The sequence below is a fragment of the Talpa occidentalis genome, unplaced genomic scaffold (assembly GCF_014898055.3).
Source record: "Talpa occidentalis isolate TD23 unplaced genomic scaffold, MPIMG_talOcc4v2.1 talOcc4.16, whole genome shotgun sequence".
Classification (NCBI taxonomy): Eukaryota; Metazoa; Chordata; class Mammalia; order Eulipotyphla; family Talpidae; genus Talpa; species Talpa occidentalis.
In genome coordinates this window covers 42,814,453-42,831,592 of record NW_023601653.1, presented here as the reverse complement: position 1 = coordinate 42,831,592, position 17,140 = coordinate 42,814,453, and the positions used below count along the sequence as shown (strand labels likewise).

Below are 17,140 nucleotides of genomic sequence, written 5' to 3'. Positions count from 1 at the left end.
GCTCCCCTCAGCAGTGTATTCCAGTCAATCTGCCTGTTCTGTTCCCCACTCTGTCTCTAGTCAATCTTCTCACCCCCCACACCTCTCACCTGTACCCTAGTTCTTGTATGCATAAATAAATAAATCTTTTAAAAAATTAATAAATAAATGTTTTGCTCAAATAGCTCTTTAAAATTTTTAACACTAAGTTAGCTTGTAATTTGTGTATTGACAAAGTGAGATATGGAAAGTAAGGGGTTAAAATAAAGGAAAAATGAGTTTCTTTTTCATCCCCATAGCCATCCTCTTGTCATTAGTCCTGAAAAGTCTGGAACACCCATAAGATGCTCTGTTTGCTTTCTGTATTATGGTTTCACAAATATCCTTTGCAAAAGTCATATTGTGCCCTAAATAAACTAGACAATTTAAAAGCCTAAGCTATTCCTAACACATTAAGAACTTAATATTAATGAACATTAATATTAAGTTGGTAGTCTTCACCAAGGGCCACCTAACATATTAATAATAGTTACATACACAATACAGGTAAGTTGCTAAAGTGGTTAACAGGCTTTGAAAACACAAGAATTTGCATTCAGATCCCATTCCCTGCTCACTGGCTTGGTTGCTTGGCCGCTAGTACATTATCTACTTCATAAAGGCCTCAGTGTTTTCATTTGTGAAAGCAGAATAATGACACCATATCATGATTGTGGGATTTTAAAAAATGTTTGATCATTACTGAAATTCATATGGACCCACAAAAGACTCTGAATAGACAAGGCCATTATGACAAAAAAAAAGAGGGAGAATGGCAGCATCACACTTCTAGGCTTCAAACAATACTATAAAACTATAATAACTAAAACTGTATGATACTAGAGCAAAAAGACCACAGACTAGACACACAGACCAATGAAAAAAAGCTGAGATGCCAGAAATAAACCCACACCTACACAGACAGTTAAATTTCAAGAAAGGCACCAAGAGTATACTTTGGAGAAAAGAGAGTATCTTCAACAAATGGCATTGGGAAAACTGGACAGTCACATGCAAAAGAATGATACCAGACCATGCTCTCAAACAATACACAAAAATCAACCTGAAACAGATAAATGACTTGGAGATAAGACCTGAAACAATAAAATACATAGAAGAAAACATAGGCAAAACATGTCAGGACATAAGTTTCAGTGATATCATTGCAAGTGCATCCCCAATAGCAAGGAAAGCAAAAGAGAATATAGACAATTGGGATATCTCAAAATGAAAGGTTTCCTCACAGTGAAAGAAACCATAACTAAAACGAGAAGACACCTTACTAAATGGGAGGAAATATTTGCACACCACACATCTGACAAGGAACTGACATTCAAGACCTCCAAAGAATTCATACAACTCAACAAAAAAGAAAGCAAAGAACACAATCAAAAAATGGGCAGAAGAGCTAAATAGACACTTCTCCAAGGAAGACACACCGGTGGTCAACAGGCATATCAAAAAAATAAATCAAAAAAATTCCTCATTACATATAATCAGGGAAATGGATATCAAAACCACAAATCTCACACCTGTCAGGATGGTACATATTAGAAAGACCAGAAACAACAAGTGCTGGTGAGGGTATGGAGAAAAAGGAACGCTCTTCCACTGTTGATGGGAATGAAGACTGATCCAGCCCATACTGGAAACAACATAAAAATGGATCTCTTGTATGATCCAGGATTCCACTCCTAAGCAACTACCCAAAGGACACAAAATCACAGGATATAAAGGAAACCTGAACTCCATGTTGATAGCAGTTCTATTTGCAATAGTCAAAATATGGAAACAACATAAATGCTCAAAACACAGATGCGTGGGGATCAAGAAGATGTGGTCTATATAGACAATGGAACACTATGTAGTGACTAAAAAGACAAACTCATGCCATTTACAACAACATGGACAGAGTTTGAAGGGATTATGGTAAGTGGAAATAAATCAGAAGGCAAGAGACAAATAGCAGATAGTGTCATTTATTAAGTGGATGATAGAGAAAGTAAACAAAAGGATAGATAAAGCCAAACTTAAACACCAAGCCCTGAAAGCTGATTATAGAATTGAGGAATCCAGAAGGGAAGGAAAAGGGGGTGTGATAATTATGTGGGGAGGGAGAACAATGGGCTAAGAAGATGGACTCTGGGTGCTGTAGTGGTGTGTACACTACGGTAATAACACTTCAAGGTAGGCATGGGGGGGTATCCTGTATTCCCAAAATCAACATTGCCTCAATATAAAAAAATAAAATAAATAAAAAATGTTTGTGCCTGTCACATAGTGGACCTTCAATAAAGTATCAGTAGTAGTAATTAGTACATAAATGTCTTAAATACTTTAAGTGCCATGTAAAAGCAAATCTGTTAACATATACTCAAGTGATTTTAAACTTAACTATGTTTTGTCCACTCACTCACTACTATATAATCCAAACAGAAGTAAAGGGATAATAGTGAACCCTCTTGTCTTCTCTTTTGCAAAAATATTCCAACTAGGACACTAATTCATTCTTTACAAATATGCAATTCATAAACACAAATAATTGTCTCAGACATTGATCTTAGATTTTATAAGTGTAAATACATCACAAACTCATTGGAATTAGACAATTAAGAATTACACATATAATTTGTTTTCACTTGAACTTTCTATTTAATAAATTCATGATTCTAATAAGGAGACTATGGTAGGATACTTATTAATATCTGTAGTATTTTGGGCCAATATGCCATTTCATTAAATGGACACAGTATCATAAAAGTGAATCTCAAAAATAACTAACTTAAAAATATCTTATATTTAAGTAAGTCTTCTGAACATATTTCTAGCAATCGATCTCCTTTTTTTTTTTTTACTTTTCCTATTAAGGATCATAAGAAAGTATAGTAAGTTTTCACTTAATATTATCTATATATACTTGGAAATTTCAACCTGAAGTTATTTCTGATCACAAAAACCTCACAACCTTCTAAATAAAGATCCAAAACACTTCTAATTTTAAACAATAATTTGTATTCATTCATTCATTCATTCAATTTTTTTTTTCATAGAAGAACTGGGGTGTAGGCCAGAAGTGCAGGGGTAAGAGGGCTCACCAAAGACAGAATAGGGAGCAGAACAGGCAGACTGACTGAAATCCACTGCTGAGGTGAGCAGCAGGCCAGACAGGAGAGGTTTGCTGCACCCTATGTGGGTCAGCTCCCTGGCCAGGGATCAAACTCAGGCCCCAGGAGTGATAGCACTAAGAATTAATCCCTAGGCCACCAGGAGGTCCCCTTGTTCATTTTCTAATCATTTATTCCAGTTCAGACAGGCTCAGAGTGCAAGGTAATAAACAACCCTAGACCGGGTGCTGTTGTATCACAGAACTCGCACATACTCACAAACACACACACTGAAGGGACACTATAGACAAACCAATTAACATAACCGGATGTGGGAGGAAATGAGAGGGTCCAGAGAAAGCTGGTCAGACATGGAGAGAAGCTACGAACTCCACCCAGATGTGCCCACTGCTGGGAATCAATATTTTCTTCTCATCAAAGTTATAATGAAACAATATTGAATGAAAGGATGCTGTTATTCAAGGATCTGCTGTAATACTGAAATTTCCTTTTCCTAGAGAGGTCTAATTGAGTTGTGCTTTGCAGAGGTAAGAGGTTCAGAATCATTATTACAAAATGATTCAACAACAAATTTATTTGCAAATTTGGGGAACTTCAAAGCAATAAAACAAAAAAAAATCTAGAATAAAACTGAGGATGTGACTAAACACAAAAACATTTAGAAAAACTCAGTACTGTAAGATATTTTTCTACTTGAGGTTAAACAAAATACTCAAGAACTCACTAATTTCAAACGTCCAAACTACAAGTAATATTAAAGAATATTAGATTTCATCCATTGTGCTTTTAAAAATAACTCATAATTCTTATTCAAGCTAGGCTATCTTCACTAATGTTTCCTTTTAGAAAGTTAGTTCAATAAATGGTGCTGGGAAAACTGGGTTGCTACATGCCAAAGAATGAAGCTTGACTACTATCTCACACCATGCACAAAAAAACAACTCAAAATGGATTAAAGATCTAGACATAAGACCTGAAACCATAAAATATATAGAAGGAAATATAGGCGAAACACTACATGACATGCACCACAAAAACATCTTTACAGACACATCACCCAAAGCAGTGATAGTGAAGGCAAAGATAAACAGCTGGGACTACATCAAACTAAAGAGCTTCTGCACATCAAAAGAGACAATAACCAAAACAAAGAGAAACCCCACCGACTGGGAGAAAATTTTTGCACACAACACTAATGATAAAGGACTGATCACAAAAATCTACAAAGAACTGATGAGACTCAATAAAAACAAAGAAAATAATCCAGTCAAAAAATGGGCAGAAGAGGGCCTCCCTGGTGGCGCAGCAGTTGAGCGCTGGGTTGCGAAGCTGCCCGCAGCCTCTGCGGCGCCGGTTCGATCCCCGGCTGCTCCCCAGCCACCGGAGGAGGGTCCCACATGGCGCGCAGACCTCTCCTGCCGCCCGCTGCTCCCCTCAGCAGTGTACTTCGGTCCTTCTGCCTGCTCTGCTCCCCGCTCTGGCTCTGGTGAATTCTCTCACCCTCCCACGCTTCTGACTGTACCCAGTGCTTGTATAAATAAATAAATAAATCTTTAAAAAAAAAATGATTGTGACTTATGAAAGTTTAAAAAGGTGGTGAATTAGAAAATAAAAAAAAATGGGCAGAAGAACTAAAAAGAAACTTCTCTGAAGAGGAAATGCAAATGGCCAATAGGCATATGAAAAAATGCTCAACATCACTTGTAATCAGGGAAATGCAAATCAAAACTACAATGAGATACCATCTTACACCAGTGAGAATGGCACATATTAAAAAAACTAGCAACAACAAATGTTGGCGAGGATGTGGAGAAAAAGGAACTCTCCTGCACTGCTGGTGGAAGTGCAAACTGGTTCAACCACTATGGAAAGCTGTCTGGAGATTCCTCAACCTACTAAAGATAGAGCTTCCATATGATCCAGCAATTCCACTCCTAGGTATTTACCCAAGGGACACAGAAATATTAACTCAAAAGGGCACCTGCACCCATATGTTTATAGCAGCACTATTTACAATAGTTAAGCTATGGAAACAACCCAAATGCCCAAAAATAGATGACTGGATGAAGAAGATGTGGTACATATACACAATGGAATATTACTCAGCAATCAAAAAAGAACTCATGCAATTTGCAGCAACATGAATGGAGCTGGAATGGATCATGCTCAGCGAAATAAGCCAGAAAGAAAAAGAAAAGTAACAGATGGTCTCACTCATAGCAGAAATTTAGAACCTAATTAAGGGACCAGGAAAAAGACTAATTATAATAAAGAAAAAATCAAAATGAACAAGCAACTATAGACCAGAGACACACTATGGAGGGGGGAGGGATTAGGGTCAAAATAAGAGGGATGGAATTGTGTGGGGAATGTAACTAAAATGAAAATGCATACATTGTGTAAAAATGAAAAATGATGTAAGAATTATATAAAATAAAATATATTAAATAAAAAAATAAAAATAAAAATATAACAACAAAAATGTTTCCTTTTATTGGTGTAAATTATTTAAAAACTGCAAAAAATCCCAATTTTTATCTCATTTTTGGTAATCACTCATTGTATACTAATTCTTTTTATTGTCTACTCTATGATTAGTCTTATGGAATTCTCAAAAAGTGACAAACTTACATTACCTCTTATATGTCACTTTTCTATTTTATATATACGTGTGTGTGTTTATTACATCATTGTTCATTTTTGTACAATGTTTGATTTCTCCCCTCTGGTGTAGTCCCCATAAAATTCCCACCACCAAGTCACCCATGTACCATCACCATAGTCCCTTGTCCTCTCCCTTCCCCTGTTTCTTTAAGATTTATTTTTATTTATGCATACAAGAACTGGGGTGTAGGCCAGAGATACTCTCTGGTGAGAGGATTCCCCAGAGACAGAGTGGGGAGCAGAACAGGCAGAGCTACTGAAATCCACTGCTGAGGGGAGCAGCAGGAGACAGGAGAGGTCTGCTATGCCACATGGGTCAGCAACCTGGCCATCAATAAATAAAATAAATAATAATAAAATAATAATAATAAAACTCAGGCTGCAGTGGCTGGCAATTGTTGATAGAGTTGAGACTTAATCCCTGCACCACCAGGGAGGCCCTTCCCTCCCGTTTTGACCATTCTCCCTCCAACTCCCCTGCTGTATGTCTCAGATTTATACTTTGCCTGTTAATTTTGTCTTTTTTTTTTCCCTATCCCTTATTTGGTTCTCCTATATTCCTCCTATAAGTGAAACCATCTGATATCTTTCTTTTCCCTTCTGACTTATTTCACATTTAAATATAAAGAATTAGCATGAGAGGGTCTCATAATTTTAAAAATATCACTGTCTGCAGGATGCCCTGTCATCAGAAGAACTACATCGCCATCTTGTGGAAGAAATTCGTTCCTTAGTGAAATGATTTGGTTGCATTAGAGAAGAAAAGTCATTGAATTTCTTGGCCACCAATTCTAGTTTCTTTTAATGGCTATCATTTTAAAAAACAATTCAGTCTAGAATATCTAACAAGTAGCAAAGGACTGTGTTATCCCAGAACACTTATATACATAACACAGAAACCAAATGACTATGTGCATGTTACAGTTAAAGTGTCTTTGTGAGAGGTTATCCTAGAAACCAGGAAGGAGACCCGCAAGAGGACTAGAGGCCAGAAGGGAATAAATCTGGAGGTCTTGGCATTTCCATCCTTCTTTTCATCTGAAAGGAAATGAGGAACCCTTTAACAGGGCGGCAGCAGCTGTTGAAGAACATAGGAAGCATTTCTTTCAATATTCATCATCTTAAGAAGGCAGTTAAGTTGAGAAGGTGGGAGGACAAATAAACTTGGTTGGATAGGAATGGCACAGCTCTCTTTCTACGATGTCGCCAAACAATGCTAGGTGAAGGAAACAAAAAGATAAATGATATGCATCCTCCTGGGCGGAACACTGGGAGACTGGGGAAGCAGATGGATCTTCCTGGTTTGGAAGAAATGCTCAAGAAGGCTGGCATGGGATAGCATCCTCTCTGCAGGACACCTGAGGGGTAAGAGAAAAGCAGTTTTTCACTCATTCTCACAAGTCAGTGAGTAAAACCAAATGGTGAAGCCCTGGGTGAACTTCTTATCAGGCAGGTGAGGGGCACTAGGAACCCCAAACCTGCCTGCTCTAAGTAGGTTCTGCCATCCATCACGTCAAAACAAAACATACTCTAATGCGTAAGACCTTTAATAGGAATGAACTCTAATACAATCAGTGCACAATAGAGAGCCAGAAGAGAAGGAATAAATAAAATAGTTTCCAAATCAAGAGCCCAAAGTTACTTACCCATCCAACTCCCCCAGCCAACCCCCCCAAACCCCCGTCATGGATAAATGTCAGCCAAACAGGATTGGCCCAAAGCAGGGCCACTGAGGCCTAAAAGTCTGCCACAGTCTAAGGCCCCTCCTGGTAGGGACCCACAGGAAAGGGGTAGAAAGGGCCCAGCACATCTGGGACAGAAGGAGGAAAATCAAAATGAAGATCAAAGCTGCCATTGCTCACCTCCCCACGGGTCTCTCACCCACATCTGTTTCACCCAGTCCAGGACCAAGAAGCAAGTGCAGCTTCTTCACATCTCTGCTCCACATGCCTCCTCCAGGTCTCCTTCTGGCTCTCCCTCCTGCTTCCTTCCTTCCCCAGTCTCCTCTCCAGCTTCTCTTCCTCTCAGCTCAGCTCCACCCTTCCTTGAGTGGGGCAGGGAAGTGGAACCATCCCCTTTCCTGGGGACCCCCTGTTACAAACTGTGCACAGGCTTCCCAGGCAGTTAGAAAGTAGAGTCTTCCTTTGAAACCTCATAATGCTAAGAAGCAATTACCATTCATTTATAGGGAAAAAAGTTTGAGTCTTCCCAGACCTCAAAAATAACTGCCAAATCATACTAAATGACAATATAACACCTAAAGTAACAGTAGCATACAGTAATATCAGAAATGATATGATAAACACAGGCCACACAGAGCAGTTCCTGGGAAAGGGGCTTAGCACTCTGGCTGCTTGAGATATTCCTGCCTCTATAATGACTGCTGGAAAACAAACTCTGAATCCCATTTTCACTTTTTGCCTTTCATCTTCAAAGTGAAAATTCTCTTTGGATTTCTTGCAAAACTAGGAATTAATGTAAATCTTTCCAAAAAGAGAAGTGTCATACCACGAAGAGTGCAAAAGCGAGGATAACTGTCCTTTCCGAGGCACTTTCCAGATTACTGTGTATCCCACACAAATCAAAACAGCTGGCAGTACAGAGATTCCACTTAGAATTAAACACCCTCTCCTTGCTCTGTGTTCCCCAGACAATTTGCTCATTACCTGGTATGAAACTTAACTCCTAATGAATCCTTATGTTTAATTATTTACCTTCCTGCCTTTTCTAAGTCTGCGGGCTCTTTGGTCAGCCAGACTGTCTTACCATCCTTCTACACTGTACACCAGCCACCATGCAAATCCAGCACACAAAGCATGTATGTTGCTGTGATTCCATTATAATTTACAATAGTACTCGTGTTTGGCCCAAAGTATCATCAACTTCCTCAATAAGAATCACGTAGGCATTCCTTAAGGCACCCCGAGCAGCAGTAAACAATAGTGCTGATTTCTTTCTAAAGTTCTAATCCACCAAGAGGTTTGGGAATCTTCAGGACTGAATGCATTTGTAAAACTCCATATATACATATAAAGTCCTTGCATATCTATGTATTAAACTTGAGAATTTATCTAAAATTTTCTAAATTTTTGTTCTTCAAGCAAATAAAAACAGAAAGAGGTAGCTGGCTCACCTGACAGAAGACTAAAAACAATGAAGAGGAAAAAAGAATCAATATCATCCGAGAAAATGCCTTCAGTGCCCCAGTGAGGAATATTTGCTCTCGCTTCCCTCCGCCTTACCCTGGCCTCTCTCAATTCTTAGTTCCTGTTGACTCTCCACCCGTTTTTTTTTTTTTTTTTTTTTTTATTAACACCTGATACAGAAGTTAGCAGCAGCAACAGAAAAAAAAAAATTGTTATAAATCATAATGATTCACGGAGACATTTAGCAGAGGAGATGGGGGAGAGGGATCAAAACAGGGGAGGGAGGTGCACAAAGGATTATGGTGACGATAAAGGGTGTCTTGGCAGTGGGAATTTTATGGGTACTACACCTGAGAGGAGAATGAAGAACGATGTAAAAAGTATATAAATAATAATAATAATAATATTTCTAATCTTAAAAAAATCATCATGATTTAGAATAAACAAAGGGCAATTTGGAATTGAATTTCTGTGTATTGTTAACTTACATTTCTGTTTTATTTCACCATGCTTAAGCACACATCTCAAGATACTCGTATCAATGAACTTGACTGTAAAAAGCAACAGAAAAATTCACTTACCATCTTTTAACCAGCAAGTGGAAGCAAAGAGCTCTAGAGAAACTAACATTACACAAGAAATTGGGCCTCTCTGGTGTCACAAGGGGTTAAGACTCAACCTATGAAGCTATCGCAGCCACTGCAGCACGAGTTCGATCCCAGGCCAGGGAGCTACCCACATGGCTCAGCAGAACTCTCCTGACTCACCCACTGCTCTCCTCAGCAGTGTATTTCAGTACATCTGCCGGTTCTGTTCCCTATTCTGTCTCAGGTGAATTCTCTCACCACCCAGTTCTGCCTTGTACCCGCACCTCTGGCTTGTACCCCAGTTCTTGTATGCACAAATAAATAAATCTTAAAAAAAAAAAAAGAAATTGAGCACATCCTATACTTGCTGTGGGCTTGGACACCAAGTAAAGGAGGGTATCAGTGTGGTTGTACCATAGATGTCAGATCAAGAACCTAACTCTCAGCAACTCTACTTTTAAGAGAGAGCCAGCAGTTTTATATGCTGGTTTGCAAAGAAGAAATGCTTCCACAGTCATTAAATAAGAGGGAGAAAATTTTGATGTGGAATAGTGGCTCTTTTGGTCCTCCATAGGGTCAAGGATTTAAGCCTCACATGTAAAATGCAGTGCTCAAATGTGGAAAAACCATTAGAACACACTGCAAATCTCTCTAATTTAAAGGGCCATTTGATTTGTACTCTTGTAACACAAAGTACTAAGCACCAAGCTCATATTACCATGTATTTCTTAACTCCTCATTTTGATTAAACAAGAGTTATACCAAAGGTCCAGAGTAGCCTCTGGTACTTAATTGTTTCCTTCCCTTTTCCATTTGGATGTAAGAAGATTGTATGCATATTTCTCATTTCCTTGGGAAAATTATTAAGGCTCTCTGAATCTCAATTTCTTCCTGTGGAGGACAGTAATACCAGCTCAAGACGTCAGAGTAAGGGATAAAAGCTAGAGGTACAGAGCTCAATATAAGTGGTTGCCTGGTAGAAAGTGGCTATCATCCTGAGCGCTGTTATTTTTTTAGAGTGATTTGGTATACACAATATGTCCAAACATCCAACCTTTATAATAGTCACCCAAATCCTAGATAGAAAAACTGTGCATGAATCCTGTTGGTGTTATACAGAAAGCCTTGAAGGTCACTAAGTACCTTTTAAAATACGTATTTCTAAAATACAAATTTGCTCAAAATGTCAGCTTTGGGGTCTTAACAATAAAATATAATTACCCATCTACATTCTAGTTCATTCTTCATCAAAAATCAGTTTTAGAAATGGAAAATCCAATTGGAGCAATACAAAATCGTAGCTGGCTGAAAAATCTCAGATGTTGAGAATGACAAGAATGGGTCCTTTAGTAGCTCTGAGGTAGTTAAATTGGAAAAAGTTTTATTTTTGTGGTTGTACTTTATTTCTCTTTCCAGCAATTTTCCACTTGAATTTCTGTTAAACTTTTAATTTAGCCACACTTTATTATATTCCAATGGGAGGCAATAACTCAATCAACTTAGCCAAAGACTTGGAACCACCAAGAATTCTGGTTCTAGTCCTAGTTAAATAGTAAAAAATTTACCCATGGTTTTACTTTTCATGGTTAACCATGGTCTGAAAATATTATACACAATAAGATCATTTGAAAGAGAAAGACTATACTCATGTCATCTTTATTACAGGATGTTGTCATAATTATTTTATTATCAGTTATTGTCATTCCCAGTTGATAAACTAAATTTTATCTAAGTATTGTACATAGAAACAGAATATACTGTACTCCCTGTGGTTTCAAGCATCTAACTTGGAACCTATGTCCCACAGATAAAGGGGGATTGTTGCATTGATTTTACTCTTAATTGGCCATTATCGAAATCAGGGCAAAAACCTACTTTCAGGCCCATGTTGGCAAGAACACTTCTGTTCCATCTGAGTCTGCCCTACCATCTCCACTGAGGGAAACTCCACCCAACATGGCAGAATAAAGAGGCCGGAATCACCCTCTCCCTTGAAAACAACTATTAAAGAAAGGTTGATATCTGACAACTAGTACAATTAGACTCTTTGAACTAGCTATACAACCCCAACACGTCCTGAGATGGTCAAGAAATAAGGGTGGTGGCCACTGAGGGGAAAGAATAGGAGGAGGAGAGGGGAATCTTGTCAGAATGGGAGTTGGCTTTCCAAGCCACATAGAGGAAAATCCAGGACACTGTGAAATTTCTTGGAGGAATTCTCCTGACAGGACAGGGGGCCTGGGCCCAACCCGGGCAGTGGGAGCTGTGCAGACCACAGCTTGGAAATCGGGATCCCGGCTATTAAGGCTGACATGCTCACTGAAAGCTCCCCTGCCACACCCCCTCCCACCTCAATCTCCCTCCTGCCCATACCCCCACAGAGATAAAAAAGAAAAGCCAGGTGGAGCCAGGCTGGACTCAATAAAAAGCCCTATGGCAGAAAGAACTTTAGAGCAAATTCACAAATCCCCCAGGAAAGCAAAGCAAGACCACTTATACTTCCTGGGCCTGCAGAATCAGCAGCTGAGGCAAGGGGGCGCAGCAAAGGCCACTAAGTTAAGTGGGTACATGTGCACCAGCTATACGCACACACACACACACACACACACACACAGTGCCACCTCTGAGCCAAGTGCAAACTATCTCCGCAGTGTATTTGCCTTTCCCACTGGGAAGCCTAAGCTTCATAGATAATGATCCCAGGAAGAAAATAACAGCAAGGTGGGCAGGGAAGCAAAGACACCTACACAAGATAGAGCTCCCTGCAGAACAAAACCAGAGGCAGGGGTTTTGGTTTTTGATCTCGGTTTTGTCCTCAAACTAAGATCAAGCATTAAAGCTGTAGACCTGCCTCCTACCACCAGCTCACAAGGTAAACTAAGAAGAGGACAAGCAATGATAAATCCCCAGTGCCCCAACCACATACTCTCACATACATAGCAATTAATAAGGCAATATCCATGCTTAGGAAGCAAGGAACATCTCAACACAAGACGGAAAAGTAAAATGAGAAGGGCAGAAATTCCAGGACAAATACAAAGGAGACAGAAATAGAGAAATTTCTGGCAACTTCAATACAGATAATAACAAAATATATTTAAAAACAATAAAATAATATTAAATACTACTTTTAAAAGGTTTAAAATGTTAAGTGAGTCAAAGGCAGACAGACAGAAGCAAGATCTCAGAATGTAGATTCAGGAACAGTTCTTCACTAAAGAGATTGAATATATAAAAGATCACAAAAAGAGATTCTGAATGAAATACAGAAAAATTACTGCTTTACATTGAATCAAACTAGCAGAAGAAAGAATTTCAGCTACACAAGACTCAAATAAACAAACTGCACATTTAGAATAAGAGAGAGCATCAAGACAGGAAAACGAGGAAACTGAGAAAATATCAGATTCTACTAGAAGACAAAACTTACCAAAGGGGAAGAAGAAAAAATAGGAGTAGAAACCTTATTCAAAAAAATAATAAATAAGAACTTCCCAAGCCCACAGAATAATTTAAATATGGAAGTCCAGCAAGAAGAGACAATACCTAATAATTAAATGCAAAAAGATCTACACCCACACATATCATTATCAAAAATCAAAGACAAAGAAAAAAATTTGCTGGAGCCACAAAAAGCCCGGATTAGCTAAAACAATCTTGAGAGAAAAGAAGAAAAATGGAGGCATTACACTTTCTGACTTCAAACAATGTTACACAGCAACAGTAATCAAAACAGCATGGTACTGGCACAAAAACAGTAACTCAGACCAACGCAACAGAACTGAAAGCCCAGACATAAATCCACATAAATATGGACATCTAATTTTTAACAATGGAATTAAGATCACACAGTGGGGAAAAGATAGCCTTTTAATAAATGGTTTAATAAGTGGTGCAGGGAAAAATGGATAGCCACATGCAAAAAATAAATAAATAAATAAAGACCCATATTTAACACCCTACATGAAAATTCACTCAAAATGGATTAAAGATTTGGATATAAGAACAAAAATCATGAGGTACTTGAAATAAAATATAGGAGACACACTCCAGGATATCTATACCACAAAGATGCTCTGGGAATAAAACCCAAGCAGCAAGGGAAACAAAAGCAAAAATAAACAAGTGGGACTATATCAAACTTGAAAGTTTTTGCACCTCAAAAGAAACAAGAAACCATCACAAAAACAGTTTACCCAGATCTTTCCCAGTTTTAGAACCAAAAGTCAAACATGCTGGGAGTTCTTGAGCTAGGCCCAGATATTGCCCGGATCTAGCAAGGATTATGAAGGGGAAGAATGAGATATTTTTCTGGACTAGGCAATGAAAAGAGAATACCAGCTCCATTTTCAGAGTCTATCTGATGTGACTCTTAGAAAATTTAAATAAAAAACTGTCATGTAGCAGGTACTGCTAATATATTTAACTCCTCATTTCAGAATGCAGCCCAAACTCATTTTAAGAATTCTTTTCTGCAGTTCCAATCAACTGCTAAACATTTCCACTCAGATCCCACTGTCCCCTTCCACTCCATCAAAAATAATATTTGCCTAACTAAAACCAGTTCTTCCTCTGACTCCCCGAATTCCGCAGAAAGAGGCCACCAATTCATGGTCACCCAACTTAAAATCCATTATTTAATCCATCCTAGTGAGTTAAAAATGTTAGCTTATTCTACCTCCGCCCTAAGGCCGACAATCATTATTTCTTATTCACCTCCAGGTTGATAATAGCTTCTTAATCGCCTCTGCAGTGGTTTCTCCACCTCCCAGTCCATCTAGAATATTATTGCCAAATTGAACTATTAAAACCTGGTGTTACTGACACCCTTTATTCAGAAAATTTTAACACCCTCCTACCTACAAGGCAAAATAGTCAAACTACATAACCTCTGGGTACTTATCTTACAATAGGCACACCACTTAGATTCTAAAATCAGAAAAGAGGAAATCATGAAAATAAAAATTACCCTGAAAAAATCCTTTGGCAGGCCCTCCACTGGAGACCACGAGTTGTTTCAGCACAGCCAGTTTTTCCTCCAGCTTTGGAACAGATTCCTGTTTCTTTGGTTGAGCACCAGATGAAGTAGTTGGCTTGATTTTAGGGTCCATTTTACACGAAAAATGCATATATGCATATCTTTAAAAATTAGAATCACATCAGCTCAGCGATATGCTGGATCTTGAAAGACCCCCAGAACAGACAAAATGAAGGAAACACAAATTCACACCTTTCCTTTACTGCTCACTCCAGGCAGTCATGGAAAGGGATAGTGGGCAGTAATGCCAACACTGTTGAAATTGTAATTATTCCTCAGTTCTTATTTCTGGGATTGTTTTGCTAAAATTATGAAATTCCACTGCTAGGTCTTCTTTAAAAATTATTTGGAATCTTGCTTTAGATACCCCTCCCCCCTGAACACTAAGTTAAATTATGTCATATTCCTATTAATATTTACATCTTTCTATATAGCACTTGACACTATACTGAGTCACTCTGTAAATATTTTTTCAACAAATTGAATTTGCTTCAATTTGTTCATTCTAATTAAGTAGATATAACAAGGGAATTTTCAACAGAAATGTCTAATAGTGTTTCCTATTTTTACTAAGACTCTATATTTTTTCCATAAGACAAACGGACAGTCTTTTCTACTACAGATATTTAAAAGCAGCAGCTATTTTTTTACACTAGATTGGCCTATTTTAAATAAAAATAATAAAATAATATCCGTAAATTCCAGTGGAGGCAGTGAAATATATATATATATATATATATTAGCTATCTATGTCTGATAGCCAAAATTCATGTTAAGTCTATATACATATACAGTCTCATAATTATGCCCCAAAATAATTAAAATAATCTAGAGTTGTTCTGTTTAAATAAGGAAATAACTACTGAAATGCATCACCATAATTATACTGAAATCACGATTAAAAAAAACAGAAAAACCCGATCTTATCCCTCCATTAGACTATACATGGGTTGTCAATAATATGTAAATTATAAATATAACCAAAAACACCGCGGAAAAATCATAATTTTACTACCTCGTGTAACCTAAGATTGTTACTAAGCAGTTAAAATATTTTCCTTGGGCAAGTATAAAATATCCAGAGCTCGTTCTGAGAGTCAATTCAAATAAACCGCCCTTTGCATTTTGAGGGACATACAAAAATACACTTTGGACTTGCTGCCACATCCTCTAGACACCTGCGTTTGATTCTTACTGAAATTTAGTGGCAGAATCTAGCCTGCAGCCTCCGGGAGTGCACACGGGGGAGGTGAGAGAAGTCATCTCGAGCTGGGGCAGTGCTGGTGGGCTGACCCTGCAGGGAAGCTAAGAGGGTGACCCAGGTGGTGTCACACAGCCTTGCGTCCCCGGGCAACACCCGCGGGGCTTTCGCAATGTTCCTGGCAACTTTTATCCCCGTGAGGACCAACGCTTCCCAGGCACCTAGAGACCACGAGGACTCGGGAGCTCGCCACTGCCCCCTGGGGGTGGTGGAAGGAAACGTCTCTAGCTGAGTCCCCACTAGCTCAGCAGATGTTCAAAGACCCACTGAATGGAGGCGATGGACCCCAGGTATTTGGAGGCAAAGAAAGCTGCTTTCTGGGTACCTGACACCCGGTGTGTTTAGTAAGGCAAGACTTTTCCACCTAGAAATTTCTGACGTTTTACACCTATCCAGTAATGTTGCCCTGAAGGAGAAAAGTTAGGTCAGAATTAGAAAATAATAGAATATATTCAAGTTTTGGGATCTGACAGAGTTATTCAAATCTCAGTTTTGCTGTTTACTAGCATGACAGGATGAGTATTTTAGTTATTCTTGCTGATCTTCCATTTCCTTATCTGGAAAGGCAAAGTCCTTTGTCTAGACAGTGATTCAAAAGTAGAATGCATTCAATAAAAGCAAGTTTATTTGAGGTTCTGTTTTGTTATTTTTACTTAACCTAATACAGTTGGAACCTCAAACTCTCAGAGAAGGTATATTTCAGTGCCATTCCCCAACTAAACACTCCACATCAGGCTTAGAGACTCCCTGTTAGTGATTCTAATTCCCCTGATGCTGCCATCTGCCTTTCAATTAGACACTTGGACGCTGACTTCAGCCTGGATTTAAGCTAGTACACTATCAGTTTAGATTTCTGACTTTACATCTCCTTAGAATCAATTTGCCCCACAAATATCCCACCTTAGTCTCAAATTGTTTCTCTCTCCAAAATAAATCTCAACTGACCTGGTAGTTGGGGCTGCGTTATTTTTGTGTAAGATGGGGCTAGAGTTATGTTGCGAGACACTGAATGATAACTAAGATTTCTTTTTTAATATTTCTTTTTATTTTTTAATGCACGCAAGAAATGGAGTCTCGGCCAGAGGTTGGGGGTGGGAGGTAAGAGGATTCTCCAGAGACAGAGTGGGAAACAGAACAGGCAGCCTGACCAAATACACTGCTGAGGGGAGCAGTGGGCGAGACAGGAGAGATCTGCTGCTCCCTATATGGGTCTGCTCCCTGACCAGGGATGGAACACAGGCTGCAATGGCAGGTGATAGCTTGATAGCACTGAGACTCAACCCCTACACCACAAGGGAGGC

General features: G+C 38.7%; 1 protein-coding gene across 1 annotated transcript in view; it reads right to left on the bottom strand.

The window, feature by feature from the left end:
- NELL2 (neural EGFL like 2) overlaps window positions 1–14,626 on the bottom strand; it is a 424,803-nt gene extending 410,177 nt beyond the window's left edge. The window contains exon 1 of the mRNA XM_054696282.1: window positions 14,510–14,626. The gene's annotated coding sequence lies outside the window, so the exon portion shown is untranslated. The remainder of the gene's footprint in view (window positions 1–14,509) is intronic.
- Window positions 14,627–17,140: the final 2,514 nt, after the last annotated feature.